Raw genomic sequence first — 26530 nt, 5'->3', positions numbered from 1 at the left:
GACGGTGAGGAGACGGAACATCAGAACCCTCCCGCTGATGGTCTGACACCTGCGGCGCCACAAGAGGGAGCCAGAGAAGAGGCATCCTCGGGCGGCGAGTGGACGCCTGTGGAGAACAAAAAGAAGAAGAATAAGAAGAAGGAAAAGAAGGGTAAAAGACAAAGAGAGTCCTCAGAAGAAGATGGCGAATGGGATGGAGACAAAAGAGTCAAGGAAGCATGGTCTCCCCCAGATGAAGACTCCATGACTTCTGATAGTGAGTCCGAGGGCCCTGAGAGTGTGTCGGTCGAGGGAGACGAGACCAGGGTGGACGGGGACTCTGTGGAAGGTCCAAGGGAAGAAGAGGAACTGGAACAGGATCCAGCTCAGAAGGAACCTGGCACCGGTCCAGAACAGGAGGTTGAAGAGATGGATGAAGAAGCGGAGAGACCTAACCCCCAGCCAGAAGAAGAAGGAGGAGGGGGCAGGCCCCCCCCCCCAACTGAGTCGCACTCCTCCTGGGCCGAGCAGGCCGGAGAAGGGGCGATGGGAACAGGGCTAAATTTCCAGCCTGAAAATTTAATCGACTCAGATGAGAGTGGCTCCATACCTTTGAGCGGAAGGTCAGGTCCGGACGGAGAGTCTTCCTTTGTCCCGGCCTCCCCGTCGCTATCTGGGTTTTTCAGCCCTGGTAGCAGCACCGGTTCAGAAGATCCCCCGAGCTGACTTCAGTGAAGTTGAACCCCCCCCCAAGAATGCCGAATGGGCCCTTGGAGCACCCTGAGTGTAAGACTTCCTCTCCTTTCCCATGGATTACACCATCTGCTCGGTCAACGTCAGGGGGTTGAAAAATAAAATCAAACGTGTTGCGGTCTTTAAAGACTTGGCCGAGAGACGTTTTAGTTTTTGTTTTCTTCAAGAAGCGCACTTGGGGTCGGAGAGGGATGTTCTTGATTTTAAGAGCGACTGGCGCAAAGGGGACTCGTGGTGGAGTGTGGGGGGAGTGCATTCCTCGGGAGTGGGGATTCTCAGCGGATCGCCGAACTTTGTGGCTAGTGAGGCCACATCGGTCGTCCCTGGGCGCCTCCTAGTGGTAGACGGGGTATGGGACACAATGCGGGTCCGGCTGGTCGCCGTGTACGGGCCGGCGGAAAGGCGCTTACAGGCGTCCTTTTTAAGAGCACTTGAGCCTTTACTCTTCACTAATCGCTCCGTCTTAGTGGGGGGTGATTTTAACATCGATGTGAGTGATGTGCGTGGTTCGGGTGTGAGTGTTTTGTGCGAATTAATGCACCGGTTTCGTTTGCAGGACTGTTTTGAGGGAACTGGGCCTGCCTCTAAGGTTTATACCTGGAGCAACGGGCGGGACAGTTTTAGGCGATTGGACTACATTTTTACTACCTTAAAGGGTGTAGTCCAAGCTAGGCGGGTTGGCCCAGTTTGGTTCTCTGATCACCTCCTGCTGGCTGTAACCGTGATCCCTGAGGCTTCCACTTATAAGACCCGGTACTGGAGGCTGAACGTGCAGGTTCTGTCCGAGGCAGAATACCTAGCCCGGATAGCGAGCCTGCTGGGCAGCTTCCAGAGGAAGAGGTGGAGTTTCCCGACGGCGGTCCTTTGGTGGGAAGCCTGCAAGAAGGCTATAGCCAAGGCCTCCATAAGTTATTGTCGGCACAGGCAGTCGGTGGGTAGGGAGACTCTAGCCCGTTTACAACGGGAGCTAGAGGCGGTGTACGCGGCATTCAACGGGGGCGGTTCCTTCGATGCGGCTAAAGCCGCGGAGATCAGAACTCGTCTAAAAGAGTTTTGGTCTTCGAGGGCTAAAGACTTCCTGTTTAGGTTGAAGGGCGACCTGATTGAGAACGAGGAAAAATGCTCGTCCCACTTCTTCGGCTCGGTCCGAGCGAGGCAGGCAAGGACCAGCTTCGAGGCCCTCCGTCAGGCAGACGGCACGATGACGAGCGACGGGCAACAGATGGTGGAGTGTGCCTCGGAGTTTTATAGGTCCTTGTTCGCAGAGAAACCTGTAGACTCGAGCCGGTGGGAGGACTGGTTGACGGGCATTGGAGAGGGAACTAAGGTCGCCCCAGACCTGGAGGGGAGTCTGACTGCCGCCGAGCTAAAAGCGGCGGCTGCCGGCCTGCGTAAGGGAACTGCCCCAGGGCTTGACGGCCTGCCCACAGATTTTTACATTGCCTTTTGGGATCTGTTACAACCGATGCTTATGGAGGTCTTTGGTGAGATACTGCAGGTAGGGGAGATGGGGACAACTATGAAGGTTGGGGTGTTGTCCCTCATCTTCAAAAAGGGTGAGAAGACCGATCTGGAAAACTGGAGGCCGATCCAGTTACTTTGCACCGATTACAAGATCCTCGCTAAGGTGCTGGGTAATCGACTGAGGAAGGTTATGCCAGATCTGGTCTGCAGAGACCAGACCTGCAGTGTCGAGGGCCGGAGGATCGTTTGGAATCTCCACCTCATCAGGGACACGGTGGCATGGGTAGAAGACCGCGGACTGGCGCTCATGCTGGTCAGCCTCGACCAGAGTAAGGCTTTTGATAGGGTCCACCATGCTTTCCTCTGGGAGGTGCTGATACGGCTGGGCGTGGGCCACACCTTCGTCAGATGGATCCAGACCCTGTATAACGGAGTCGTGTCTCGGGTGAGTATCAACGGGAGAGTGGGGGCCGGAGTGCCGGTCGGGTGCGGGGTGAGGCAGGGGTGCCCCCTGTCTCCCCTGCTTTACGTCCTCTACTCTGAGCCCCTCCTCCACGTGATAAGTAAGGACCCTCTGATCGAGGGTGTGGTAGTCCCAGGCAGCGGGGGTGAACAGGTGAAGGTCGCGGCGTATGCCGATGACATCTCCCTGTTCCTGACGTCTGACAGTAGTATTTGCCGGGTACTTGAACTGTTGGACGAACACTCAGCCTGCACTGGGTCCCGTTTAAACAGGGACAAGTGCGCAGTCAAGTACTTCGGCAAATGGAGGGACAGGAGAGAAGAGGTGGGCGGCCTCCCCCTGGAGTCGGGCCCAGTAAAGATCTTGGGCATCCGTTTCCACTCAGGCGACTCCGCCAGGTTGAACTGGGAGGACAGGTTGCGGAAAGTGAACCAAAAATTGGGTATGTGGCAGGACAGATCACTGTCCTACTCTGGTAAGGTGTTGGTTTTGAAAGTGGATGTCCTGCCAACTTTACTATATCTGGCCAGGGTGTTTCCGCTGCCTGTCTGCCTTAGAAGAGACCTGGTGAGAGCCGTCTTCCGCTTCATTTGGGGCGGAGGATATGAGTATATCGCCCGGGTGGAGATGTGCAGACCAATTGAGGAAGGGGGGAGAACCGTCCCAGATTTGCCGGCTAAGTTAGACACCCTGTTCGTGGCGGGTCTGTGCAAGACCCTCCACGAGGACCCCGACCACCTGTGTGTCTATTTTATAAGGTTATGGCTGGCTGCCACTGTGAGGCACCTTGTGGTCTGGTCTAATAGGACACCCAGCGCTGAGCAACTGCCCCCGCACTACGGGCACGCTAGGAAGTGGCTGAGAAGGCATCCTGAAGCCAGAGAAGGGCAGGCCTTACTAGACCACAGGGCCTTGTACAAAGCAGTGGTGGCAAGGACGACCCCAGCGGTGGTTGGGGTCTCAGAGAGGGCTTGGCGGCAAATCCAACCCGCGGGCCTAGATAACAGACTCAGGGATCTAAACTGGCTCGCCCTCTGGAACCGCCTGCCCGTTAGAGAGACCCTCCACAACCATGGTCTCTCCAGACACAACAGGTGTCCTCGCCCGGATTGTCTAGAGCCTGAAACAGTCCTGCATGTGTTCTGGGGGTGTGTGTTTGCACAAAGGGTGTGGGGTTTGTGTGGAGATTTGTGTTCACGAGTAATGGGTGATTTGGTGCTGTCCAGCCACACAGTTCTCAAAGGTGTCCCGGGGCCCCGCAAGTGGAATCGTGCTTTCCTAGTGTGGCTGGTGATCAGTCTTGTTAAGTTTTATCTTTGGGCCTCCCGGAAGGAGTTGATCAGCCACGGAAGGGGAGACTCAGCAGACAACATTGCCTGGAAGGCGCGGCACGACGTCGCCAGACGTATCCAGTGGGACATCCGGAGATGGGGTTTCGCCGCGGCAAAAGAACGTTGGAAGGGGTTGTTTTCATTGGGGTGATTCTGGTGTACAGTTTGTGTTCTTTAGGGGACTTGTGTGTCTGTAATTTGTATTTCTAAGAATATGGGAGCAATAGGGAATTTGGGGAGGGGCTGGTTTTGCATAAGGGGCGGGATTATGTTAATGAACGGTTTATGTAAGTTTTATGTAGTTTGGGGTTCTATTGTTTCCAGATGATAATGATTTTGGTTTGTTGTATTTTGTATTTTTGTAATAAAAAAAAAAAAAAAAATCTGTTCTTATCAGTTTAATATCTGATACGTCCCCCATCGGGGGACCACATATTAAACGGATTTTTGGAACAGGGAGCTGGATCAGGAGCTTGCTCCGTCCTCTCCACGCATCGGCCCGGTATTGCAGCGCCTCCGGGAACGGTGCACTACCTTCTCTCAGCGGTGAAAAGACAGACGTAGCTAGCAAGCAAGCGAGGTGGACCGGAGCTCCTTCCTCTCCGGTCTCGTCTCTCGTCCATCTGTGTGTCTCTGTGTCTCTCTCTCTCCCCCTCCCCGTTCCCGTGCTCCCTCCGTGCACTTTCCCGCGCCTCGACTCTCTCGGCAAGCAGGCCGGCCCCCTTTTCGGCTCCCGTGCGTTTTCCCTCCAAAAAACTTAGTTTTTTCCTCCTTTTTCCAGGGAGGCAGGCGTGGCTTGTGTGTGTGTGTGTGTGTGTGTGTGTGTGTGTGTGTGTGTGTGTGTGTGTGTGTGTGTGTCCCCGTCCTTGCAGGCGGGCCCCTTTCGACAGCCGGCCGTTTTCCCTCCAAAAAACTTAGTATATACACCTTTTCTTTCTTTTTTTCGGCAGGCAGGCAGGTGTGTGTGTGTCCCCGTCCCTCCCGAGAGAGCGCTGCCCCTTGCCTCTGCCCGCAGGTGCCGACGGTCCGCTTTCGCTTGCAGCTCACTCGGCACGGCTGCTGCTGGTGGGAGGGGCCTAAGCTAAGGAGGCCGGCCGGCTGGCGCCCCCCGCGGCTGCGGTCGTTGTCGGGCCGTTGACAGGAGATCAAAGAGCAGGGCCCCCGCCCGGGACTGGCGGGCAGGCAGGCGAGCAAGCAGGCAGGCAAGAGAGGGGGAGAGCGGAGTCCGGGCGGCCGGCAGCCGCGTGCGGACCGGGCTCCAGAGGCGTCGGCCTGCGCCGCTGCGCGCCAGCCGGACGCCCGCGCGCCCGCCCAAGGCCGGCGTCGGGCATCGCTTCTCGGCCTTTTGGCTAAGATCAAGTGTAGTATCTGTTCTTATCAGTTTAATATCTGATACGTCCCCCATCGGGGGACCACATATTAAACGGATTTTTGGAACAGGGAGCTGGATCAGGAGCTTGCTCCGTCCTCTCCACGCATCGGCCCGGTATTGCAGCGCCTCCGGGAACGGTGCACTACCTTCTCTCAGCGGTGAAAAGACAGACGTAGCTAGCAAGCAAGCGAGGTGGACCGGAGCTCCTTCCTCTCCGGTCTCGTCTCTCGTCCATCTGTGTGTCTCTGTGTCTCTCTCTCTCCCCCTCCCCGTTCCCGTGCTCCCTCCGTGCACTTTCCCGCGCCTCGACTCTCTCGGCAAGCAGGCCGGCCCCCTTTTCGGCTCCCGTGCGTTTTCCCTCCAAAAAACTTAGTTTTTTCCTCCTTTTTCCAGGGAGGCAGGCGTGGCTTGTGTGTGTGTGTGTGTGTGTGTGTGTGTGTGTGTGTGTGTGTGTGTGTGTGTGTGTGTCCCCGTCCTTGCAGGCGGGCCCCTTTCGACAGCCGGCCGTTTTCCCTCCAAAAAACTTAGTATATACACCTTTTCTTTCTTTTTTTCGGCAGGCAGGCAGGTGTGTGTGTGTCCCCGTCCCTCCCGAGAGAGCGCTGCCCCTTGCCTCTGCCCGCAGGTGCCGACGGTCCGCTTTCGCTTGCAGCTCACTCGGCACGGCTGCTGCTGGTGGGAGGGGCCTAAGCTAAGGAGGCCGGCCGGCTGGCGCCCCCCGCGGCTGCGGTCGTTGTCGGGCCGTTGACAGGAGATCAAAGAGCAGGGCCCCCGCCCGGGACTGGCGGGCAGGCAGGCGAGCAAGCAGGCAGGCAAGAGAGGGGGAGAGCGGAGTCCGGGCGGCCGGCAGCCGCGTGCGGACCGGGCTCCAGAGGCGTCGGCCTGCGCCGCTGCGCGCCAGCCGGACGCCCGCGCGCCCGCCCAAGGCCGGCGTCGGGCATCGCTTCTCGGCCTTTTGGCTAAGATCAAGTGTAGTATCTGTTCTTATCAGTTTAATATCTGATACTGGCTAAGATCAAGTGTAGTATCTGTTCTTATCAGTTTAATATCTGATACGTCCCCCATCGGGGGACCACATATTAAACGGATTTTTGGAACAGGGAGCTGGATCAGGAGCTTGCTCCGTCCTCTCCACGCATCGGCCCGGTATTGCAGCGCCTCCGGGAACGGTGCACTACCTTCTCTCAGCGGTGAAAAGACAGACGTAGCTAGCAAGCAAGCGAGGTGGACCGGAGCTCCTTCCTCTCCGGTCTCGTCTCTCGTCCATCTGTGTGTCTCTGTGTCTCTCTCTCTCCCCCTCCCCGTTCCCGTGCTCCCTCCGTGCACTTTCCCGCGCCTCGACTCTCTCGGCAAGCAGGCCGGCCCCCTTTTCGGCTCCCGTGCGTTTTCCCTCCAAAAAACTTAGTTTTTTCCTCCTTTTTCCAGGGAGGCAGGCGTGGCTTGTGTGTGTGTGTGTGTGTGTGTGTGTGTGTGTGTGTGTGTGTGTGTGTGTGTGTCCCCGTCCTTGCAGGCGGGCCCCTTTCGACAGCCGGCCGTTTTCCCTCCAAAAAACTTAGTATATACACCTTTTCTTTCTTTTTTTCGGCAGGCAGGCAGGTGTGTGTGTGTCCCCGTCCCTCCCGAGAGAGCGCTGCCCCTTGCCTCTGCCCGCAGGTGCCGACGGTCCGCTTTCGCTTGCAGCTCACTCGGCACGGCTGCTGCTGGTGGGAGGGGCCTAAGCTAAGGAGGCCGGCCGGCTGGCGCCCCCCGCGGCTGCGGTCGTTGTCGGGCCGTTGACAGGAGATCAAAGAGCAGGGCCCCCGCCCGGGACTGGCGGGCAGGCAGGCGAGCAAGCAGGCAGGCAAGAGAGGGGGAGAGCGGAGTCCGGGCGGCCGGCAGCCGCGTGCGGACCGGGCTCCAGAGGCGTCGGCCTGCGCCGCTGCGCGCCAGCCGGACGCCCGCGCGCCCGCCCAAGGCCGGCGTCGGGCATCGCTTCTCGGCCTTTTGGCTAAGATCAAGTGTAGTATCTGTTCTTATCAGTTTAATATCTGATACGTCCCCCATCGGGGGACCACATATTAAACGGATTTTTGGAACAGGGAGCTGGATCAGGAGCTTGCTCCGTCCTCTCCACGCATCGGCCCGGTATTGCAGCGCCTCCGGGAACGGTGCACTACCTTCTCTCAGCGGTGAAAAGACAGACGTAGCTAGCAAGCAAGCGAGGTGGACCGGAGCTCCTTCCTCTCCGGTCTCGTCTCTCGTCCATCTGTGTGTCTCTGTGTCTCTCTCTCTCCCCCTCCCCGTTCCCGTGCTCCCTCCGTGCACTTTCCCGCGCCTCGACTCTCTCGGCAAGCAGGCCGGCCCCCTTTTCGGCTCCCGTGCGTTTTCCCTCCAAAAAACTTAGTTTTTTCCTCCTTTTTCCAGGGAGGCAGGCGTGGCTTGTGTGTGTGTGTGTGTGTGTGTGTGTGTGTGTGTGTGTGTGTGTGTGTGTCCCCGTCCTTGCAGGCGGGCCCCTTTCGACAGCCGGCCGTTTTCCCTCCAAAAAACTTAGTATATACACCTTTTCTTTCTTTTTTTCGGCAGGCAGGCAGGTGTGTGTGTGTCCCCGTCCCTCCCGAGAGAGCGCTGCCCCTTGCCTCTGCCCGCAGGTGCCGACGGTCCGCTTTCGCTTGCAGCTCACTCGGCACGGCTGCTGCTGGTGGGAGGGGCCTAAGCTAAGGAGGCCGGCCGGCTGGCGCCCCCCGCGGCTGCGGTCGTTGTCGGGCCGTTGACAGGAGATCAAAGAGCAGGGCCCCCGCCCGGGACTGGCGGGCAGGCAGGCGAGCAAGCAGGCAGGCAAGAGAGGGGGAGAGCGGAGTCCGGGCGGCCGGCAGCCGCGTGCGGACCGGGCTCCAGAGGCGTCGGCCTGCGCCGCTGCGCGCCAGCCGGACGCCCGCGCGCCCGCCCAAGGCCGGCGTCGGGCATCGCTTCTCGGCCTTTTGGCTAAGATCAAGTGTAGTATCTGTTCTTATCAGTTTAATATCTGATACGTCCCCCATCGGGGGACCACATATTAAACGGATTTTTGGAACAGGGAGCTGGATCAGGAGCTTGCTCCGTCCTCTCCACGCATCGGCCCGGTATTGCAGCGCCTCCGGGAACGGTGCACTACCTTCTCTCAGCGGTGAAAAGACAGACGTAGCTAGCAAGCAAGCGAGGTGGACCGGAGCTCCTTCCTCTCCGGTCTCGTCTCTCGTCCATCTGTGTGTCTCTGTGTCTCTCTCTCTCCCCCTCCCCGTTCCCGTGCTCCCTCCGTGCACTTTCCCGCGCCTCGACTCTCTCGGCAAGCAGGCCGGCCCCCTTTTCGGCTCCCGTGCGTTTTCCCTCCAAAAAACTTAGTTTTTTCCTCCTTTTTCCAGGGAGGCAGGCGTGGCTTGTGTGTGTGTGTGTGTGTGTGTGTGTGTGTGTGTGTGTGTGTGTGTGTGTCCCCGTCCTTGCAGGCGGGCCCCTTTCGACAGCCGGCCGTTTTCCCTCCAAAAAACTTAGTATATACACCTTTTCTTTCTTTTTTTCGGCAGGCAGGCAGGTGTGTGTGTGTCCCCGTCCCTCCCGAGAGAGCGCTGCCCCTTGCCTCTGCCCGCAGGTGCCGACGGTCCGCTTTCGCTTGCAGCTCACTCGGCACGGCTGCTGCTGGTGGGAGGGGCCTAAGCTAAGGAGGCCGGCCGGCTGGCGCCCCCCGCGGCTGCGGTCGTTGTCGGGCCGTTGACAGGAGATCAAAGAGCAGGGCCCCCGCCCGGGACTGGCGGGCAGGCAGGCGAGCAAGCAGGCAGGCAAGAGAGGGGGAGAGCGGAGTCCGGGCGGCCGGCAGCCGCGTGCGGACCGGGCTCCAGAGGCGTCGGCCTGCGCCGCTGCGCGCCAGCCGGACGCCCGCGCGCCCGCCCAAGGCCGGCGTCGGGCATCGCTTCTCGGCCTTTTGGCTAAGATCAAGTGTAGTATCTGTTCTTATCAGTTTAATATCTGATACGTCCCCCATCGGGGGACCACATATTAAACGGATTTTTGGAACAGGGAGCTGGATCAGGAGCTTGCTCCGTCCTCTCCACGCATCGGCCCGGTATTGCAGCGCCTCCGGGAACGGTGCACTACCTTCTCTCAGCGGTGAAAAGACAGACGTAGCTAGCAAGCAAGCGAGGTGGACCGGAGCTCCTTCCTCTCCGGTCTCGTCTCTCGTCCATCTGTGTGTCTCTGTGTCTCTCTCTCTCCCCCTCCCCGTTCCCGTGCTCCCTCCGTGCACTTTCCCGCGCCTCGACTCTCTCGGCAAGCAGGCCGGCCCCCTTTTCGGCTCCCGTGCGTTTTCCCTCCAAAAAACTTAGTTTTTTCCTCCTTTTTCCAGGGAGGCAGGCGTGGCTTGTGTGTGTGTGTGTGTGTGTGTGTGTGTGTGTGTGTGTGTGTGTGTGTGTGTCCCCGTCCTTGCAGGCGGGCCCCTTTCGACAGCCGGCCGTTTTCCCTCCAAAAAACTTAGTATATACACCTTTTCTTTCTTTTTTTCGGCAGGCAGGCAGGTGTGTGTGTGTCCCCGTCCCTCCCGAGAGAGCGCTGCCCCTTGCCTCTGCCCGCAGGTGCCGACGGTCCGCTTTCGCTTGCAGCTCACTCGGCACGGCTGCTGCTGGTGGGAGGGGCCTAAGCTAAGGAGGCCGGCCGGCTGGCGCCCCCCGCGGCTGCGGTCGTTGTCGGGCCGTTGACAGGAGATCAAAGAGCAGGGCCCCCGCCCGGGACTGGCGGGCAGGCAGGCGAGCAAGCAGGCAGGCAAGAGAGGGGGAGAGCGGAGTCCGGGCGGCCGGCAGCCGCGTGCGGACCGGGCTCCAGAGGCGTCGGCCTGCGCCGCTGCGCGCCAGCCGGACGCCCGCGCGCCCGCCCAAGGCCGGCGTCGGGCATCGCTTCTCGGCCTTTTGGCTAAGATCAAGTGTAGTATCTGTTCTTATCAGTTTAATATCTGATACGTCCCCCATCGGGGGACCACATATTAAACGGATTTTTGGAACAGGGAGCTGGATCAGGAGCTTGCTCCGTCCTCTCCACGCATCGGCCCGGTATTGCAGCGCCTCCGGGAACGGTGCACTACCTTCTCTCAGCGGTGAAAAGACAGACGTAGCTAGCAAGCAAGCGAGGTGGACCGGAGCTCCTTCCTCTCCGGTCTCGTCTCTCGTCCATCTGTGTGTCTCTGTGTCTCTCTCTCTCCCCCTCCCCGTTCCCGTGCTCCCTCCGTGCACTTTCCCGCGCCTCGACTCTCTCGGCAAGCAGGCCGGCCCCCTTTTCGGCTCCCGTGCGTTTTCCCTCCAAAAAACTTAGTTTTTTCCTCCTTTTTCCAGGGAGGCAGGCGTGGCTTGTGTGTGTGTGTGTGTGTGTGTGTGTGTGTGTGTGTGTGTGTGTGTGTGTGTCCCCGTCCTTGCAGGCGGGCCCCTTTCGACAGCCGGCCGTTTTCCCTCCAAAAAACTTAGTATATACACCTTTTCTTTCTTTTTTTCGGCAGGCAGGCAGGTGTGTGTGTGTCCCCGTCCCTCCCGAGAGAGCGCTGCCCCTTGCCTCTGCCCGCAGGTGCCGACGGTCCGCTTTCGCTTGCAGCTCACTCGGCACGGCTGCTGCTGGTGGGAGGGGCCTAAGCTAAGGAGGCCGGCCGGCTGGCGCCCCCCGCGGCTGCGGTCGTTGTCGGGCCGTTGACAGGAGATCAAAGAGCAGGGCCCCCGCCCGGGACTGGCGGGCAGGCAGGCGAGCAAGCAGGCAGGCAAGAGAGGGGGAGAGCGGAGTCCGGGCGGCCGGCAGCCGCGTGCGGACCGGGCTCCAGAGGCGTCGGCCTGCGCCGCTGCGCGCCAGCCGGACGCCCGCGCGCCCGCCCAAGGCCGGCGTCGGGCATCGCTTCTCGGCCTTTTGGCTAAGATCAAGTGTAGTATCTGTTCTTATCAGTTTAATATCTGATACGTCCCCCATCGGGGGACCACATATTAAACGGATTTTTGGAACAGGGAGCTGGATCAGGAGCTTGCTCCGTCCTCTCCACGCATCGGCCCGGTATTGCAGCGCCTCCGGGAACGGTGCACTACCTTCTCTCAGCGGTGAAAAGACAGACGTAGCTAGCAAGCAAGCGAGGTGGACCGGAGCTCCTTCCTCTCCGGTCTCGTCTCTCGTCCATCTGTGTGTCTCTGTGTCTCTCTCTCTCCCCCTCCCCGTTCCCGTGCTCCCTCCGTGCACTTTCCCGCGCCTCGACTCTCTCGGCAAGCAGGCCGGCCCCCTTTTCGGCTCCCGTGCGTTTTCCCTCCAAAAAACTTAGTTTTTTCCTCCTTTTTCCAGGGAGGCAGGCGTGGCTTGTGTGTGTGTGTGTGTGTGTGTGTGTGTGTGTGTGTGTGTGTGTGTGTGTGTGTGTCCCCGTCCTTGCAGGCGGGCCCCTTTCGACAGCCGGCCGTTTTCCCTCCAAAAAACTTAGTATATACACCTTTTCTTTCTTTTTTTCGGCAGGCAGGCAGGTGTGTGTGTGTCCCCGTCCCTCCCGAGAGAGCGCTGCCCCTTGCCTCTGCCCGCAGGTGCCGACGGTCCGCTTTCGCTTGCAGCTCACTCGGCCCGGCTGCTGCTGGTGGGAGGGGCCTAAGCTAAGGAGGCCGGCCGGCTGGCGCCCCCCGCGGCTGCGGTCGTTGTCGGGCCGTTGACAGGAGATCAAAGAGCAGGGCCCCCGCCCGGGACTGGCGGGCAGGCAGGCGAGCAAGCAGGCAGGCAAGAGAGGGGGAGAGCGGAGTCCGGGCGGCCGGCAGCCGCGTGCGGACCGGGCTCCAGAGGCGTCGGCCTGCGCCGCTGCGCGCCAGCCGGACGCCCGCGCGCCCGCCCAAGGCCGGCGTCGGGCATCGCTTCTCGGCCTTTTGGCTAAGATCAAGTGTAGTATCTGTTCTTATCAGTTTAATATCTGATACGTCCCCCATCGGGGGACCACATATTAAACGGATTTTTGGAACAGGGAGCTGGATCAGGAGCTTGCTCCGTCCTCTCCACGCATCGGCCCGGTATTGCAGCGCCTCCGGGAACGGTGCACTACCTTCTCTCAGCGGTGAAAAGACAGACGTAGCTAGCAAGCAAGCGAGGTGGACCGGAGCTCCTTCCTCTCCGGTCTCGTCTCTCGTCCATCTGTGTGTCTCTGTGTCTCTCTCTCTCCCCCTCCCCGTTCCCGTGCTCCCTCCGTGCACTTTCCCGCGCCTCGACTCTCTCGGCAAGCAGGCCGGCCCCCTTTTCGGCTCCCGTGCGTTTTCCCTCCAAAAAACTTAGTTTTTTCCTCCTTTTTCCAGGGAGGCAGGCGTGGCTTGTGTGTGTGTGTGTGTGTGTGTGTGTGTGTGTGTGTGTGTGTGTGTGTGTGTGTCCCCGTCCTTGCAGGCGGGCCCCTTTCGACAGCCGGCCGTTTTCCCTCCAAAAAACTTAGTATATACACCTTTTCTTTCTTTTTTTCGGCAGGCAGGCAGGTGTGTGTGTGTCCCCGTCCCTCCCGAGAGAGCGCTGCCCCTTGCCTCTGCCCGCAGGTGCCGACGGTCCGCTTTCGCTTGCAGCTCACTCGGCACGGCTGCTGCTGGTGGGAGGGGCCTAAGCTAAGGAGGCCGGCCGGCTGGCGCCCCCCGCGGCTGCGGTCGTTGTCGGGCCGTTGACAGGAGATCAAAGAGCAGGGCCCCCGCCCGGGACTGGCGGGCAGGCAGGCGAGCAAGCAGGCAGGCAAGAGAGGGGGAGAGCGGAGTCCGGGCGGCCGGCAGCCGCGTGCGGACCGGGCTCCAGAGGCGTCGGCCTGCGCCGCTGCGCGCCAGCCGGACGCCCGCGCGCCCGCCCAAGGCCGGCGTCGGGCATCGCTTCTCGGCCTTTTGGCTAAGATCAAGTGTAGTATCTGTTCTTATCAGTTTAATATCTGATACGTCCCCCATCGGGGGACCACATATTAAACGGATTTTTGGAACAGGGAGCTGGATCAGGAGCTTGCTCCGTCCTCTCCACGCATCGGCCCGGTATTGCAGCGCCTCCGGGAACGGTGCACTACCTTCTCTCAGCGGTGAAAAGACAGACGTAGCTAGCAAGCAAGCGAGGTGGACCGGAGCTCCTTCCTCTCCGGTCTCGTCTCTCGTCCATCTGTGTGTCTCTGTGTCTCTCTCTCTCCCCCTCCCCGTTCCCGTGCTCCCTCCGTGCACTTTCCCGCGCCTCGACTCTCTCGGCAAGCAGGCCGGCCCCCTTTTCGGCTCCCGTGCGTTTTCCCTCCAAAAAACTTAGTTTTTTCCTCCTTTTTCCAGGGAGGCAGGCGTGGCTTGTGTGTGTGTGTGTGTGTGTGTGTGTGTGTGTGTGTGTGTGTGTGTGTGTGTGTCCCCGTCCTTGCAGGCGGGCCCCTTTCGACAGCCGGCCGTTTTCCCTCCAAAAAACTTAGTATATACACCTTTTCTTTCTTTTTTTCGGCAGGCAGGCAGGTGTGTGTGTGTCCCCGTCCCTCCCGAGAGAGCGCTGCCCCTTGCCTCTGCCCGCAGGTGCCGACGGTCCGCTTTCGCTTGCAGCTCACTCGGCACGGCTGCTGCTGGTGGGAGGGGCCTAAGCTAAGGAGGCCGGCCGGCTGGCGGCCCCCCGCGGCTGCGGTCGTTGTCGGGCCGTTGACAGGAGATCAAAGAGCAGGGCCCCCGCCCGGGACTGGCGGGCAGGCAGGCGAGCAAGCAGGCAGGCAAGAGAGGGGAGAGCGGAGTCCGGGCGGCCGGCAGCCGCGTGCGGACCTGGGCTCCAGAGGCGTCGGCCTGCGCCGCTGCGCGCCAGCCGGACGCCCGCGCGCCCGCCCAAGGCCGGCGTCGGGCATCGCTTCTCGGCCTTTTGGCTAAGATCAAGTGTAGTATCTGTTCTTATCAGTTTTAATATCTGATACGTCCCCCATCGGGGGACCACATATAAACGGATTTTTGGAACAGGGAGCTGGATCAGGGCTTGCTCCGTCCTCTCCACGCATCGGCCCGGTATTGCAGCGCCTCCGGGAACGGTGCACTACCTTCTCTCAGCGGTGAAAAGACAGACGTAGCTAGCAAGCAAGCGAGTGGACCGGAGCTCCTTCCTCTCCGGTCTCGTCTCTCGTCCATCTGTGTGTCTCTGTGTCTCTCTCTCTCCCCCTCCCCGTTCCCGTGCTCCCTCCGTGCACTTTCCCGCGCCTCTGACTCTCTCGGCAAGCAGGCCGGCCCCCTTTTCGGCTCCCGTGCGTTTTCCCTCCAAAAAACTTAGTTTTTTCCTCCTTTTTCCAGGGAGGCAGGCGTGGCTTGTGTGTGTGTGTGTGTGTGTGTGTGTGTGTGTGTGTGTGTGTGTGTGTGTGTGTGTGTCCCCGTCCTTGCAGGCGGGCCCCTTTCGACAGCCGGCCGTTTTCCCTCCAAAAAACTTAGTATATACACCTTTTCTTTCTTTTTTTCGGCAGGCAGCAGGTGTGTGTGTGTCCCCGTCCCTCCCGAGAGAGCGCTGCCCCTTGCCCTCTGCCCGCAGGTGCCGACGGTCCGCTTTCGCTTGCAGCTCACTCGGCACGGCTGCTGCAGGTGGGAGGGGCCTAAGCTAAGGAGGCCGGCCGGCTGGCGCCCCCCGCGGCTGCGGTCGTTTGTCGGGCCGTTGACAGGAGATCAAAGAGCAGGGCCCCGCCCGGGACTGGCGGGCAGGCAGGCGAGCAAGCAGGCAGGCAAGAGAGGAGAGCGGAGTCCGGGCGGCCGGCAGCCGCGTGCGGACCGGGCTCCAGAGGCGCTGGCCTGCGCCGCTGCGCGCCAGCCGGACGCCCGCGCGCCCGCCCAAGGCCGGCGTCGGGCATCGCTTCTCGGCCTTTTGGCTAAGATCAAGTGTAGTATCTGTTCTTATCAGTTTAATATCTGATACGTCCCCCATCGGGGGACCACATATTAAACGGATTTTTGGAACAGGGAGCTGGATCAGGAGCTTGCTCCGTCCTCTCCACGCATCGGCCGGTATTGCAGCGCCTCCGGGAACGGTGCACTACCTTCTCTCAGCGGTGAAAAGACAGACGTTAGCTAGCAGCAAGCGAGGTGGACCGGAGCTCCTTCCTCTCCGGTCTCGTCTCTCGTCCATCTGTGTGTCTCTGTGTCTCTCTCTCTCCCCCTCCCCGTTCCCGTGCTCCCTCCGTGCACTTTCCCGCGCCTCGACTCTCTCGGCAAGCAGGCCGGCCCCCTTTTCGGCTCCCGTGCGTTTTCCCTCCAAAAACTTAGTTTTTTCTCCTTTTTCCAGGGAGGCAGGCGTGGCTTGTGTGTGTGTGTGTGTGTGTGTGTGTGTGTGTGTGTGTGTGTGTGTGTGTGTGTGTGTCCCGTCCTTGCAGGCGGGCCCCTTTCGACAGCCGGCCGGTTTTCCCTCCAAAAACTTAGTATATACACCTTTCTTTCTTTTTTTCGGCAGGCAGGCAGGTGTGTGTGTGTCCCCGTCCCTCCCGAGAGAGCGCTGCCCCTTGCCTCTGCCCGCAGGTGCCGACGGTCCGCTTTCGCTTGCAGCTCACTCGGCACGGCTGCTGCTGGTGGGAGGGGCCTAAGCTAAGGAGGCCGGCCGGCTGGCGCCCCCCGCGGCTGCGGTCGTTGTCGGGCCGTTGACAGGAGATCAAAGAGCAGGGCCCCCGCCCGGGGACTGGCGGGCAGGCAGGCGAGCAAGCAGGCAGGCAAGAGAGGGGGAGAGCGGAGTCCGGGCGGCCGGCAGCCGCGTGCGGACCGGGCTCCAGAGGCGTCGCCTGCGCCGCTGCGCGCCAGCCGGACGCCCGCGCGCCCGCCCAAGGCCGGCGTCGGGCATCGCTTCTCGGCCTTTTGGCTAAGATCAAGTGTAGTATCTGTTCTTATCAGTTAATATCTGATACGTCCCCCATCGGGGGACCACATTAAACGGATTTTTGGAACAGGGAGCTGGATCAGGAGCTTGCTCCGTCCTCTCCACGCATCGGCCCGGTATTGCAGCGCCTCCGGGAACGGTGCACTACCTTCTCTCAGCGGTGAAAAGACAGACGTAGCTAGCAAGCAAGCGAGGTGGACCGGAGCTCCTTCCTCTCCGGTCTCGTCTCTCGTCCATCTGTGTGTCTCTGTGTCTCTCTCTCTCCCCCTCCCCGTTCCCGTGCTCCCTCCGTGCACTTTCCCGCGCCTCGACTCTCTCGGCAAGCAGGCCGGCCCCCTTTTCGGCTCCCGTGCGTTTTCCCTCCAAAAAACTTAGTTTTTTCCTCCTTTTTCCAGGGAGGCAGGCGTGGCTTGTGTGTGTGTGTGTGTGTGTGTGTGTGTGTGTGTGTGTGTGTGTGTGTGTGTCCCCGTCCTTGCAGGCGGGCCCCTTTCGACAGCCGGCCGTTTTCCCTCCAAAAAACTTAGTATATACACCTTTTCTTTCTTTTTTTCGGCAGGCAGGCAGGTGTGTGTGTGTCCCCGTCCCTCCCGAGAGAGCGCTGCCCCTTGCCTCTGCCCGCAGGTGCCGACGGTCCGCTTTCGCTTGCAGCTCACTCGGCACGGCTGCTGCTGGTGGGAGGGGCCTAAGCTAAGGAGGCCGGCCGGCTGGCGCCCCCCGCGGCTGCGGTCGTTGTCGGGCCGTTGACAGGAGATCAAAGAGCAGGGCCCCCGCCCGGGACTGGCGGGCAGGCAGGCGAGCAAGCAGGCAGGCAAGAGAGGGGGAGAGCGGAGTCCGGGCGGCCGGCAGCCGCGTGCGGACCGGGCTCCAGAGGCGTCGGCCTGCGCCGCTGCGCGCCAGCCGGACGCCCGCGCGCCCGCCCAAGGCCGGCGTCGGGCATCGCTTCTCGGCCTTTTGGCTAAGATCAAGTGTAGTATCTGTTCTTATCAGTTTAATATCTGATACGTCCCCCATCGGGGGACCACATATTAAACGGATTTTTGGAACAGGGAGCTGGATCAGGAGCTTGCTCCGTCCTCTCCACGCATCGGCCCGGTATTGCAGCGCCTCCGGGAACGGTGCACTACCTTCTCTCAGCGGTGAAAAGACAGACGTAGCTAGCAAGCAAGCGAGGTGGACCGGAGCTCCTTCCTCTCCGGTCTCGTCTCTCTGTCCATCTGTGTGTCTCTGTGTCTCTCTCTCTCCCCCTCCCCGTTCCCGTGCTCCCTCCGTGCACTTTCCCGCGCCTCGACTCTCTCGGCAAGCAGGCCGGCCCCCTTTTCGGCTCCCGTGCGTTTTCCCTCCAAAAAACTTAGTTTTTTCCTCCTTTTTCCAGGGAGGCAGGCGTGGCTTGTGTGTGTGTGTGTGTGTGTGTGTGTGTGTGTGTGTGTGTGTGTGTGTGTGTCCCCGTCCTTGCAGGCGGGCCCCTTTCGACAGCCGGCCGTTTTCCCTCCAAAAAACTTAGTATATACACCTTTTCTTTCTTTTTTTCGGCAGGCAGGCAGGTGTGTGTGTGTCCCCGTCCCTCCCGAGAGAGCGCTGCCCCTTGCCTCTGCCCGCAGGTGCCGACGGTCCGCTTTCGCTTGCAGCTCACTCGGCACGGCTGCTGCTGGTGGGAGGGGCCTAAGCTAAGGAGGCCGGCCGGCTGGCGCCCCCCGCGGCTGCGGTCGTTGTCGGGCCGTTGACAGGAGATCAAAGAGCAGGGCCCCCGCCCGGGACTGGCGGGCAGGCAGGCGAGCAAGCAGGCAGGCAAGAGAGGGGGAGAGCGGAGTCCGGGCGGCCGGCAGCCGCGTGCGGACCGGGCTCCAGAGGCGTCGGCCTGCGCCGCTGCGCGCCAGCCGGACGCCCGCGCGCCCGCCCAAGGCCGGCGTCGGGCATCGCTTCTCGGCCTTTTGGCTAAGATCAAGTGTAGTATCTGTTCTTATCAGTTTAATATCTGATACGTCCCCCATCGGGGGACCACATATTAAACGGATTTTTGGAACAGGGAGCTGGATCAGGAGCTTGCTCCGTCCTCTCCACGCATCGGCCCGGTATTGCAGCGCCTCCGGGAACGGTGCACTACCTTCTCTCAGCGGTGAAAAGACAGACGTAGCTAGCAAGCAAGCGAGGTGGACCGGAGCTCCTTCCTCTCCGGTCTCGTCTCTCGTCCATCTGTGTGTCTCTGTGTCTCTCTCTCTCCCCCTCCCCGTTCCCGTGCTCCCTCCGTGCACTTTCCCGCGCCTCGACTCTCTCGGCAAGCAGGCCGGCCCCCTTTTCGGCTCCCGTGCGTTTTCCCTCCAAAAAACTTAGTTTTTTCCTCCTTTTTCCAGGGAGGCAGGCGTGGCTTGTGTGTGTGTGTGTGTGTGTGTGTGTGTGTGTGTGTGTGTGTGTGTGTGTGTGTCCCCGTCCTTGCAGGCGGGCCCCTTTCGACAGCCGGCCGTTTTCCCTCCAAAAAACTTAGTATATACACCTTTTCTTTCTTTTTTTCGGCAGGCAGGCAGGTGTGTGTGTGTCCCCGTCCCTCCCGAGAGAGCGCTGCCCCTTGCCTCTGCCCGCAGGTGCCGACGGTCCGCTTTCGCTTGCAGCTCACTCGGCACGGCTGCTGCTGGTGGGAGGGGCCTAAGCTAAGGAGGCCGGCCGGCTGGCGCCCCCCGCGGCTGCGGTCGTTGTCGGGCCGTTGACAGGAGATCAAAGAGCAGGGCCCCCGCCCGGGACTGGCGGGCAGGCAGGCGAGCAAGCAGGCAGGCAAGAGAGGGGGAGAGCGGAGTCCGGGCGGCCGGCAGCCGCGTGCGGACCGGGCTCCAGAGGCGTCGGCCTGCGCCGCTGCGCGCCAGCCGGACGCCCGCGCGCCCGCCCAAGGCCGGCGTCGGGCATCGCTTCTCGGCCTTTTGGCTAAGATCAAGTGTAGTATCTGTTCTTATCAGTTTAATATCTGATACGTCCCCCATCGGGGGACCACATATTAAACGGATTTTTGGAACAGGGAGCTGGATCAGGAGCTTGCTCCGTCCTCTCCACGCATCGGCCCGGTATTGCAGCGCCTCCGGGAACGGTGCACTACCTTCTCTCAGCGGTGAAAAGACAGACGTAGCTAGCAAGCAAGCGAGGTGGACCGGAGCTCCTTCCTCTCCGGTCTCGTCTCTCGTCCATCTGTGTGTCTCTGTGTCTCTCTCTCTCCCCCTCCCCGTTCCCGTGCTCCCTCCGTGCACTTTCCCGCGCCTCGACTCTCTCGGCAAGCAGGCCGGCCCCCTTTTCGGCTCCCGTGCGTTTTCCCTCCAAAAAACTTAGTTTTTTCCTCCTTTTTCCAGGGAGGCAGGCGTGGCTTGTGTGTGTGTGTGTGTGTGTGTGTGTGTGTGTGTGTGTGTGTGTGTGTGTGTCCCCGTCCTTGCAGGCGGGCCCCTTTCGACAGCCGGCCGTTTTCCCTCCAAAAAACTTAGTATATACACCTTTTCTTTCTTTTTTTCGGCAGGCAGGCAGGTGTGTGTGTGTCCCCGTCCCTCCCGAGAGAGCGCTGCCCCTTGCCTCTGCCCGCAGGTGCCGACGGTCCGCTTTCGCTTGCAGCTCACTCGGCACGGCTGCTGCTGGTGGGAGGGGCCTAAGCTAAGGAGGCCGGCCGGCTGGCGCCCCCCGCGGCTGCGGTCGTTGTCGGGCCGTTGACAGGAGATCAAAGAGCAGGGCCCCCGCCCGGGACTGGCGGGCAGGCAGGCGAGCAAGCAGGCAGGCAAGAGAGGGGGAGAGCGGAGTCCGGGCGGCCGGCAAGCCGCGTGCGGACCGGGCTCCAGAGGCGTCGGCCTGCGCCGCTGCGCGCCAGCCGGACGCCCGCGCGCCCGCCCAAGGCCGGCGTCGGGCATCGCTTCTCGGCCTTTTGGCTAAGATCAAGTGTAGTATCTGTTCTTATCAGTTTAATATCTGATACGTCCCCCATCGGGGGACCACATATTAAACGGATTTTTGGAACAGGGAGCTGGATCAGGAGCTTGCTCCGTCCTCTCCACGCATCGGCCCGGTATTGCAGCGCCTCCGGGAACGGTGCACTACCTTCTCTCAGCGGTGAAAAGACAGACGTAGCTAGCAAGCAAGCGAGGTGGACCGGAGCTCCTTCCTCTCCGGTCTCGTCTCTCGTCCATCTGTGTGTCTCTGTGTCTCTCTCTCTCCCCCTCCCCGTTCCCGTGCTCCCTCCGTGCACTTTCCCGCGCCTCGACTCTCTCGGCAAGCAGGCCGGCCCCCTTTTCGGCTCCCGTGCGTTTTCCCTCCAAAAAACTTAGTTTTTTCCTCCTTTTTCCAGGGAGGCAGGCGTGGCTGTGTGTGTGTGTGTGTGTGTGTGTGTGTGTGTGTGTGTGTGTGTGTGTGTGTCCCCGTCCTTGCAGGCGGGCCCCTTTCGACAGCCGGCCGTTTTCCCTCCAAAAAACTTAGTATATACACCTTTTCTTTCTTTTTTTCGGCAGGCAGGCAGGTGTGTGTGTGTCCCCGTCCCTCCCGAGAGAGCGCTGCCCCTTGCCTCTGCCCGCAGGTGCCGACGGTCCGCTTTCGCTTGCAGCTCACTCGGCACGGCTGCTGCTGGTGGGAGGGGCCTAAGCTAAGGAGGCCGGCCGGCTGGCGCCCCCCGCGGCTGCGGTCGTTGTCGGGCCGTTGACAGGAGATCAAAGAGCAGGGCCCCCGCCCGGGACTGGCGGGCAGGCAGGCGAGCAAGCAGGCAGGCAAGAGAGGGGGAGAGCGGAGTCCGGGCGGCCGGCAGCCGCGTGCGGACCGGGCTCCAGAGGCGTCGGCCTGCGCCGCTGCGCGCCAGCCGGACGCCCGCGCGCCCGCCCAAGGCCGGCGTCGGGCATCGCTTCTCGGCCTTTTGGCTAAGATCAAGTGTAGTATCTGTTCTTATCAGTTTAATATCTGATACGTCCCCCATCGGGGGACCACATATTAAACGGATTTTTGGAACAGGGAGCTGGATCAGGAGCTTGCTCCGTCCTCTCCACGCATCGGCCCGGTATTGCAGCGCCTCCGGGAACGGTGCACTACCTTCTCTCAGCGGTGAAAAGACAGACGTAGCTAGCAAGCAAGCGAGGTGGACCGGAGCTCCTTCCTCTCCGGTCTCGTCTCTCGTCCATCTGTGTGTCTCTGTGTCTCTCTCTCTCCCCCTCCCCGTTCCCGTGCTCCCTCCGTGCACTTTCCCGCGCCTCGACTCTCTCGGCAAGCAGGCCGGCCCCCTTTTCGGCTCCCGTGCGTTTTCCCTCCAAAAAACTTAGTTTTTTCCTCCTTTTTCCAGGGAGGCAGGCGTGGCTTGTGTGTGTGTGTGTGTGTGTGTGTGTGTGTGTGTGTGTGTGTGTGTGTGTGTCCCCGTCCTTGCAGGCGGGCCCCTTTCGACAGCCGGCCGTTTTCCCTCCAAAAAACTTAGTATATACACCTTTTCTTTCTTTTTTTCGGCAGGCAGGCAGGTGTGTGTGTGTCCCCGTCCCTCCCGAGAGAGCGCTGCCCCTTGCCTCTGCCCGCAGGTGCCGACGGTCCGCTTTCGCTTGCAGCTCACTCGGCACGGCTGCTGCTGGTGGGAGGGGCCTAAGCTAAGGAGGCCGGCCGGCTGGCGCCCCCCGCGGCTGCGGTCGTTGTCGGGCCGTTGACAGGAGATCAAAGAGCAGGGCCCCCGCCCGGGACTGGCGGGCAGGCAGGCGAGCAAGCAGGCAGGCAAGAGAGGGGGAGAGCGGAGTCCGGGCGGCCGGCAGCCGCGTGCGGACCGGGCTCCAGAGGCGTCGGCCTGCGCCGCTGCGCGCCAGCCGGACGCCCGCGCGCCCGCCCAAGGCCGGCGTCGGGCATCGCTTCTCGGCCTTTTGGCTAAGATCAAGTGTAGTATCTGTTCTTATCAGTTTAATATCTGATACGTCCCCCATCGGGGGACCACATATTAAACGGATTTTTGGAACAGGGAGCTGGATCAGGAGCTTGCTCCGTCCTCTCCACGCATCGGCCCGGTATTGCAGCGCCTCCGGGAACGGTGCACTACCTTCTCTCAGCGGTGAAAAGACAGACGTAGCTAGCAAGCAAGCGAGGTGGACCGGAGCTCCTTCCTCTCCGGTCTCGTCTCTCGTCCATCTGTGTGTCTCTGTGTCTCTCTCTCTCCCCCTCCCCGTTCCCGTGCTCCCTCCGTGCACTTTCCCGCGCCTCGACTCTCTCGGCAAGCAGGCCGGCCCCCTTTTCGGCTCCCGTGCGTTTTCCCTCCAAAAAACTTAGTTTTTTCCTCCTTTTTCCAGGGAGGCAGGCGTGGCTTGTGTGTGTGTGTGTGTGTGTGTGTGTGTGTGTGTGTGTGTGTGTGTGTGTGTGTCCCCGTCCTTGCAGGCGGGCCCCTTTCGACAGCCGGCCGTTTTCCCTCCAAAAAACTTAGTATATACACCTTTTCTTTCTTTTTTTCGGCAGGCAGGCAGGTGTGTGTGTGTCCCCGTCCCTCCCGAGAGAGCGCTGCCCCTTGCCTCTGCCCGCAGGTGCCGACGGTCCGCTTTCGCTTGCAGCTCACTCGGCACGGCTGCTGCTGGTGGGAGGGGCCTAAGCTAAGGAGGCCGGCCGGCTGGCGCCCCCCGCGGCTGCGGTCGTTGTCGGGCCGTTGACAGGAGATCAAAGAGCAGGGCCCCCGCCCGGGACTGGCGGGCAGGCAGGCGAGCAAGCAGGCAGGCAAGAGAGGGGGAGAGCGGAGTCCGGGCGGCCGGCAGCCGCGTGCGGACCGGGCTCCAGAGGCGTCGGCCTGCGCCGCTGCGCGCCAGCCGGACGCCCGCGCGCCCGCCCAAGGCCGGCGTCGGGCATCGCTTCTCGGCCTTTTGGCTAAGATCAAGTGTAGTATCTGTTCTTATCAGTTTAATATCTGATACGTCCCCCATCGGGGGACCACATATTAAACGGATTTTTGGAACAGGGAGCTGGATCAGGAGCTTGCTCCGTCCTCTCCACGCATCGGCCCGGTATTGCAGCGCCTCCGGGAACGGTGCACTACCTTCTCTCAGCGGTGAAAAGACAGACGTAGCTAGCAAGCAAGCGAGGTGGACCGGAGCTCCTTCCTCTCCGGTCTCGTCTCTCGTCCATCTGTGTGTCTCTGTGTCTCTCTCTCTCCCCCTCCCCGTTCCCGTGCTCCCTCCGTGCACTTTCCCGCGCCTCGACTCTCTCGGCAAGCAGGCCGGCCCCCTTTTCGGCTCCCGTGCGTTTTCCCTCCAAAAAACTTAGTTTTTTCCTCCTTTTTCCAGGGAGGCAGGCGTGGCTTGTGTGTGTGTGTGTGTGTGTGTGTGTGTGTGTGTGTGTGTGTGTGTGTGTGTCCCCGTCCTTGCAGGCGGGCCCCTTTCGACAGCCGGCCGTTTTCCCTCCAAAAAACTTAGTATATACACCTTTTCTTTCTTTTTTTCGGCAGGCAGGCAGGTGTGTGTGTGTCCCCGTCCCTCCCGAGAGAGCGCTGCCCCTTGCCTCTGCCCGCAGGTGCCGACGGTCCGCTTTCGCTTGCAGCTCACTCGGCACGGCTGCTGCTGGTGGGAGGGGCCTAAGCTAAGGAGGCCGGCCGGCTGGCGCCCCCCGCGGCTGCGGTCGTTGTCGGGCCGTTGACAGGAGATCAAAGAGCAGGGCCCCCGCCCGGGACTGGCGGGCAGGCAGGCGAGCAAGCAGGCAGGCAAGAGAGGGGGAGAGCGGAGTCCGGGCGGCCGGCAGCCGCGTGCGGACCGGGCTCCAGAGGCGTCGGCCTGCGCCGCTGCGCGCCAGCCGGACGCCCGCGCGCCCGCCCAAGGCCGGCGTCGGGCATCGCTTCTCGGCCTTTTGGCTAAGATCAAGTGTAGTATCTGTTCTTATCAGTTTAATATCTGATACGTCCCCCATCGGGGGACCACATATTAAACGGATTTTTGGAACAGGGAGCTGGATCAGGAGCTTGCTCCGTCCTCTCCACGCATCGGCCCGGTATTGCAGCGCCTCCGGGAACGGTGCACTACCTTCTCTCAGCGGTGAAAAGACAGACGTAGCTAGCAAGCAAGCGAGGTGGACCGGAGCTCCTTCCTCTCCGGTCTCGTCTCTCGTCCATCTGTGTGTCTCTGTGTCTCTCTCTCTCCCCCTCCCCGTTCCCGTGCTCCCTCCGTGCACTTTCCCGCGCCTCGACTCTCTCGGCAAGCAGGCCGGCCCCCTTTTCGGCTCCCGTGCGTTTTCCCTCCAAAAAACTTAGTTTTTTCCTCCTTTTTCCAGGGAGGCAGGCGTGGCTTGTGTGTGTGTGTGTGTGTGTGTGTGTGTGTGTGTGTGTGTGTGTGTGTGTGTGTCCCCGTCCTTGCAGGCGGGCCCCTTTCGACAGCCGGCCGTTTTCCCTCCAAAAAACTTAGTATATACACCTTTTCTTTCTTTTTTTCGGCAGGCAGGCAGGTGTGTGTGTGTCCCCGTCCCTCCCGAGAGAGCGCTGCCCCTTGCCTCTGCCCGCAGGTGCCGACGGTCCGCTTTCGCTTGCAGCTCACTCGGCACGGCTGCTGCTGGTGGGAGGGGCCTAAGCTAAGGAGGCCGGCCGGCTGGCGCCCCCCGCGGCTGCGGTCGTTGTCGGGCCGTTGACAGGAGATCAAAGAGCAGGGCCCCCGCCCGGGACTGGCGGGCAGGCAGGCGAGCAAGCAGGCAGGCAAGAGAGGGGGAGAGCGGAGTCCGGGCGGCCGGCAGCCGCGTGCGGACCGGGCTCCAGAGGCGTCGGCCTGCGCCGCTGCGCGCCAGCCGGACGCCCGCGCGCCCGCCCAAGGCCGGCGTCGGGCATCGCTTCTCGGCCTTTTGGCTAAGATCAAGTGTAGTATCTGTTCTTATCAGTTTAATATCTGATACGTCCCCCATCGGGGGACCACATATTAAACGGATTTTTGGAACAGGGAGCTGGATCAGGAGCTTGCTCCGTCCTCTCCACGCATCGGCCCGGTATTGCAGCGCCTCCGGGAACGGTGCACTACCTTCTCTCAGCGGTGAAAAGACAGACGTAGCTAGCAAGCAAGCGAGGTGGACCGGAGCTCCTTCCTCTCCGGTCTCGTCTCTCGTCCATCTGTGTGTCTCTGTGTCTCTCTCTCTCCCCCTCCCCGTTCCCGTGCTCCCTCCGTGCACTTTCCCGCGCCTCGACTCTCTCGGCAAGCAGGCCGGCCCCCTTTTCGGCTCCCGTGCGTTTTCCCTCCAAAAAACTTAGTTTTTTCCTCCTTTTTCCAGGGAGGCAGGCGTGGCTTGTGTGTGTGTGTGTGTGTGTGTGTGTGTGTGTGTGTGTGTGTGTGTGTGTCCCCGTCCTTGCAGGCGGGCCCCTTTCGACAGCCGGCCGTTTTCCCTCCAAAAAACTTAGTATATACACCTTTTCTTTCTTTTTTTCGGCAGGCAGGCAGGTGTGTGTGTGTCCCCGTCCCTCCCGAGAGAGCGCTGCCCCTTGCCTCTGCCCGCAGGTGCCGACGGTCCGCTTTCGCTTGCAGCTCACTCGGCACGGCTGCTGCTGGTGGGAGGGGCCTAAGCTAAGGAGGCCGGCCGGCTGGCGCCCCCCGCGGCTGCGGTCGTTGTCGGGCCGTTGACAGGAGATCAAAGAGCAGGGCCCCCGCCCGGGACTGGCGGGCAGGCAGGCGAGCAAGCAGGCAGGCAAGAGAGGGGGAGAGCGGAGTCCGGGCGGCCGGCAGCCGCGTGCGGACCGGGCTCCAGAGGCGTCGGCCTGCGCCGCTGCGCGCCAGCCGGACGCCCGCGCGCCCGCCCAAGGCCGGCGTCGGGCATCGCTTCTCGGCCTTTTGGCTAAGATCAAGTGTAGTATCTGTTCTTATCAGTTTAATATCTGATACGTCCCCCATCGGGGGACCACATATTAAACGGATTTTTGGAACAGGGAGCTGGATCAGGAGCTTGCTCCGTCCTCTCCACGCATCGGCCCGGTATTGCAGCGCCTCCGGGAACGGTGCACTACCTTCTCTCAGCGGTGAAAAGACAGACGTAGCTAGCAAGCAAGCGAGGTGGACCGGAGCTCCTTCCTCTCCGGTCTCGTCTCTCGTCCATCTGTGTGTCTCTGTGTCTCTCTCTCTCCCCCTCCCCGTTCCCGTGCTCCCTCCGTGCACTTTCCCGCGCCTCGACTCTCTCGGCAAGCAGGCCGGCCCCCTTTTCGGCTCCCGTGCGTTTTCCCTCCAAAAAACTTAGTTTTTTCCTCCTTTTTCCAGGGAGGCAGGCGTGGCTTGTGTGTGTGTGTGTGTGTGTGTGTGTGTGTGTGTGTGTGTGTGTGTGTGTGTCCCCGTCCTTGCAGGCGGGCCCCTTTCGACAGCCGGCCGTTTTCCCTCCAAAAAACTTAGTATATACACCTTTTCTTTCTTTTTTTCGGCAGGCAGGCAGGTGTGTGTGTGTCCCCGTCCCTCCCGAGAGAGCGCTGCCCCT

General features: G+C 61.3%; 22 non-coding genes and 1 pseudogene across 22 annotated transcripts; all 23 read left to right on the top strand.

Moving 5' to 3' along the window:
• Positions 1-4334: 4334 nt before the first annotated feature.
• Positions 4335-4526, top strand: LOC148809629 (U2 spliceosomal RNA). Its single transcript, XR_016087305.1, has one exon. It is a non-coding gene; the product is annotated as a U2 spliceosomal RNA (small nuclear RNA).
• Positions 4527-5319: 793 nt separating this feature from the next.
• Positions 5320-5510, top strand: LOC148809628 (U2 spliceosomal RNA). The gene has a single exon (XR_016087328.1). It is a non-coding gene; the product is annotated as a U2 spliceosomal RNA (small nuclear RNA).
• A 791-nt stretch (positions 5511-6301) lies between these two features.
• Positions 6302-6542, top strand: LOC148809627 (U2 spliceosomal RNA; annotated as a pseudogene).
• A 787-nt stretch (positions 6543-7329) lies between these two features.
• On the top strand, positions 7330-7520 carry LOC148809626 (U2 spliceosomal RNA). The gene has a single exon (XR_016087327.1). It is a non-coding gene; the product is annotated as a U2 spliceosomal RNA (small nuclear RNA).
• A 783-nt stretch (positions 7521-8303) lies between these two features.
• LOC148809625 (U2 spliceosomal RNA) lies at positions 8304-8494 on the top strand. Its single transcript, XR_016087326.1, has one exon. It is a non-coding gene; the product is annotated as a U2 spliceosomal RNA (small nuclear RNA).
• Positions 8495-9277: 783 nt separating this feature from the next.
• Positions 9278-9468, top strand: LOC148809624 (U2 spliceosomal RNA). The gene has a single exon (XR_016087325.1). It is a non-coding gene; the product is annotated as a U2 spliceosomal RNA (small nuclear RNA).
• A 785-nt stretch (positions 9469-10253) lies between these two features.
• Positions 10254-10444, top strand: LOC148809623 (U2 spliceosomal RNA). Its single transcript, XR_016087324.1, has one exon. It is a non-coding gene; the product is annotated as a U2 spliceosomal RNA (small nuclear RNA).
• A 785-nt stretch (positions 10445-11229) lies between these two features.
• Positions 11230-11420, top strand: LOC148809622 (U2 spliceosomal RNA). Its single transcript, XR_016087323.1, has one exon. It is a non-coding gene; the product is annotated as a U2 spliceosomal RNA (small nuclear RNA).
• Positions 11421-12209: 789 nt separating this feature from the next.
• On the top strand, positions 12210-12400 carry LOC148809621 (U2 spliceosomal RNA). Its single transcript, XR_016087322.1, has one exon. It is a non-coding gene; the product is annotated as a U2 spliceosomal RNA (small nuclear RNA).
• A 787-nt stretch (positions 12401-13187) lies between these two features.
• LOC148809620 (U2 spliceosomal RNA) lies at positions 13188-13378 on the top strand. Its single transcript, XR_016087321.1, has one exon. It is a non-coding gene; the product is annotated as a U2 spliceosomal RNA (small nuclear RNA).
• Positions 13379-14166: 788 nt separating this feature from the next.
• LOC148809619 (U2 spliceosomal RNA) lies at positions 14167-14356 on the top strand. Its single transcript, XR_016087304.1, has one exon. It is a non-coding gene; the product is annotated as a U2 spliceosomal RNA (small nuclear RNA).
• Positions 14357-15144: 788 nt separating this feature from the next.
• On the top strand, positions 15145-15334 carry LOC148809618 (U2 spliceosomal RNA). Its single transcript, XR_016087301.1, has one exon. It is a non-coding gene; the product is annotated as a U2 spliceosomal RNA (small nuclear RNA).
• Positions 15335-16121: 787 nt separating this feature from the next.
• LOC148809617 (U2 spliceosomal RNA) lies at positions 16122-16309 on the top strand. Its single transcript, XR_016087303.1, has one exon. It is a non-coding gene; the product is annotated as a U2 spliceosomal RNA (small nuclear RNA).
• A 785-nt stretch (positions 16310-17094) lies between these two features.
• Positions 17095-17285, top strand: LOC148809616 (U2 spliceosomal RNA). Its single transcript, XR_016087320.1, has one exon. It is a non-coding gene; the product is annotated as a U2 spliceosomal RNA (small nuclear RNA).
• Positions 17286-18071: 786 nt separating this feature from the next.
• Positions 18072-18262, top strand: LOC148809615 (U2 spliceosomal RNA). Its single transcript, XR_016087319.1, has one exon. It is a non-coding gene; the product is annotated as a U2 spliceosomal RNA (small nuclear RNA).
• Positions 18263-19049: 787 nt separating this feature from the next.
• LOC148809614 (U2 spliceosomal RNA) lies at positions 19050-19240 on the top strand. The gene has a single exon (XR_016087317.1). It is a non-coding gene; the product is annotated as a U2 spliceosomal RNA (small nuclear RNA).
• A 786-nt stretch (positions 19241-20026) lies between these two features.
• On the top strand, positions 20027-20217 carry LOC148809613 (U2 spliceosomal RNA). The gene has a single exon (XR_016087316.1). It is a non-coding gene; the product is annotated as a U2 spliceosomal RNA (small nuclear RNA).
• Positions 20218-21001: 784 nt separating this feature from the next.
• Positions 21002-21192, top strand: LOC148809612 (U2 spliceosomal RNA). The gene has a single exon (XR_016087315.1). It is a non-coding gene; the product is annotated as a U2 spliceosomal RNA (small nuclear RNA).
• A 785-nt stretch (positions 21193-21977) lies between these two features.
• On the top strand, positions 21978-22168 carry LOC148809611 (U2 spliceosomal RNA). The gene has a single exon (XR_016087314.1). It is a non-coding gene; the product is annotated as a U2 spliceosomal RNA (small nuclear RNA).
• Positions 22169-22955: 787 nt separating this feature from the next.
• LOC148809610 (U2 spliceosomal RNA) lies at positions 22956-23146 on the top strand. The gene has a single exon (XR_016087313.1). It is a non-coding gene; the product is annotated as a U2 spliceosomal RNA (small nuclear RNA).
• A 785-nt stretch (positions 23147-23931) lies between these two features.
• Positions 23932-24122, top strand: LOC148809609 (U2 spliceosomal RNA). The gene has a single exon (XR_016087312.1). It is a non-coding gene; the product is annotated as a U2 spliceosomal RNA (small nuclear RNA).
• A 787-nt stretch (positions 24123-24909) lies between these two features.
• LOC148809608 (U2 spliceosomal RNA) lies at positions 24910-25100 on the top strand. The gene has a single exon (XR_016087311.1). It is a non-coding gene; the product is annotated as a U2 spliceosomal RNA (small nuclear RNA).
• Positions 25101-25883: 783 nt separating this feature from the next.
• LOC148809607 (U2 spliceosomal RNA) lies at positions 25884-26074 on the top strand. Its single transcript, XR_016087308.1, has one exon. It is a non-coding gene; the product is annotated as a U2 spliceosomal RNA (small nuclear RNA).
• Positions 26075-26530: the final 456 nt, after the last annotated feature.

Source organism: Atractosteus spatula, unplaced genomic scaffold, assembly GCF_055471065.1.
Source record: "Atractosteus spatula isolate fAtrSpa1 unplaced genomic scaffold, fAtrSpa1.hap1 Scaffold_124, whole genome shotgun sequence".
Taxonomy (NCBI): domain Eukaryota; kingdom Metazoa; phylum Chordata; class Actinopteri; order Semionotiformes; family Lepisosteidae; genus Atractosteus; species Atractosteus spatula.
The sequence above is the reverse complement of the archived record's forward strand: the minus strand, read 5'-3'. Positions and strand labels throughout refer to the sequence as shown.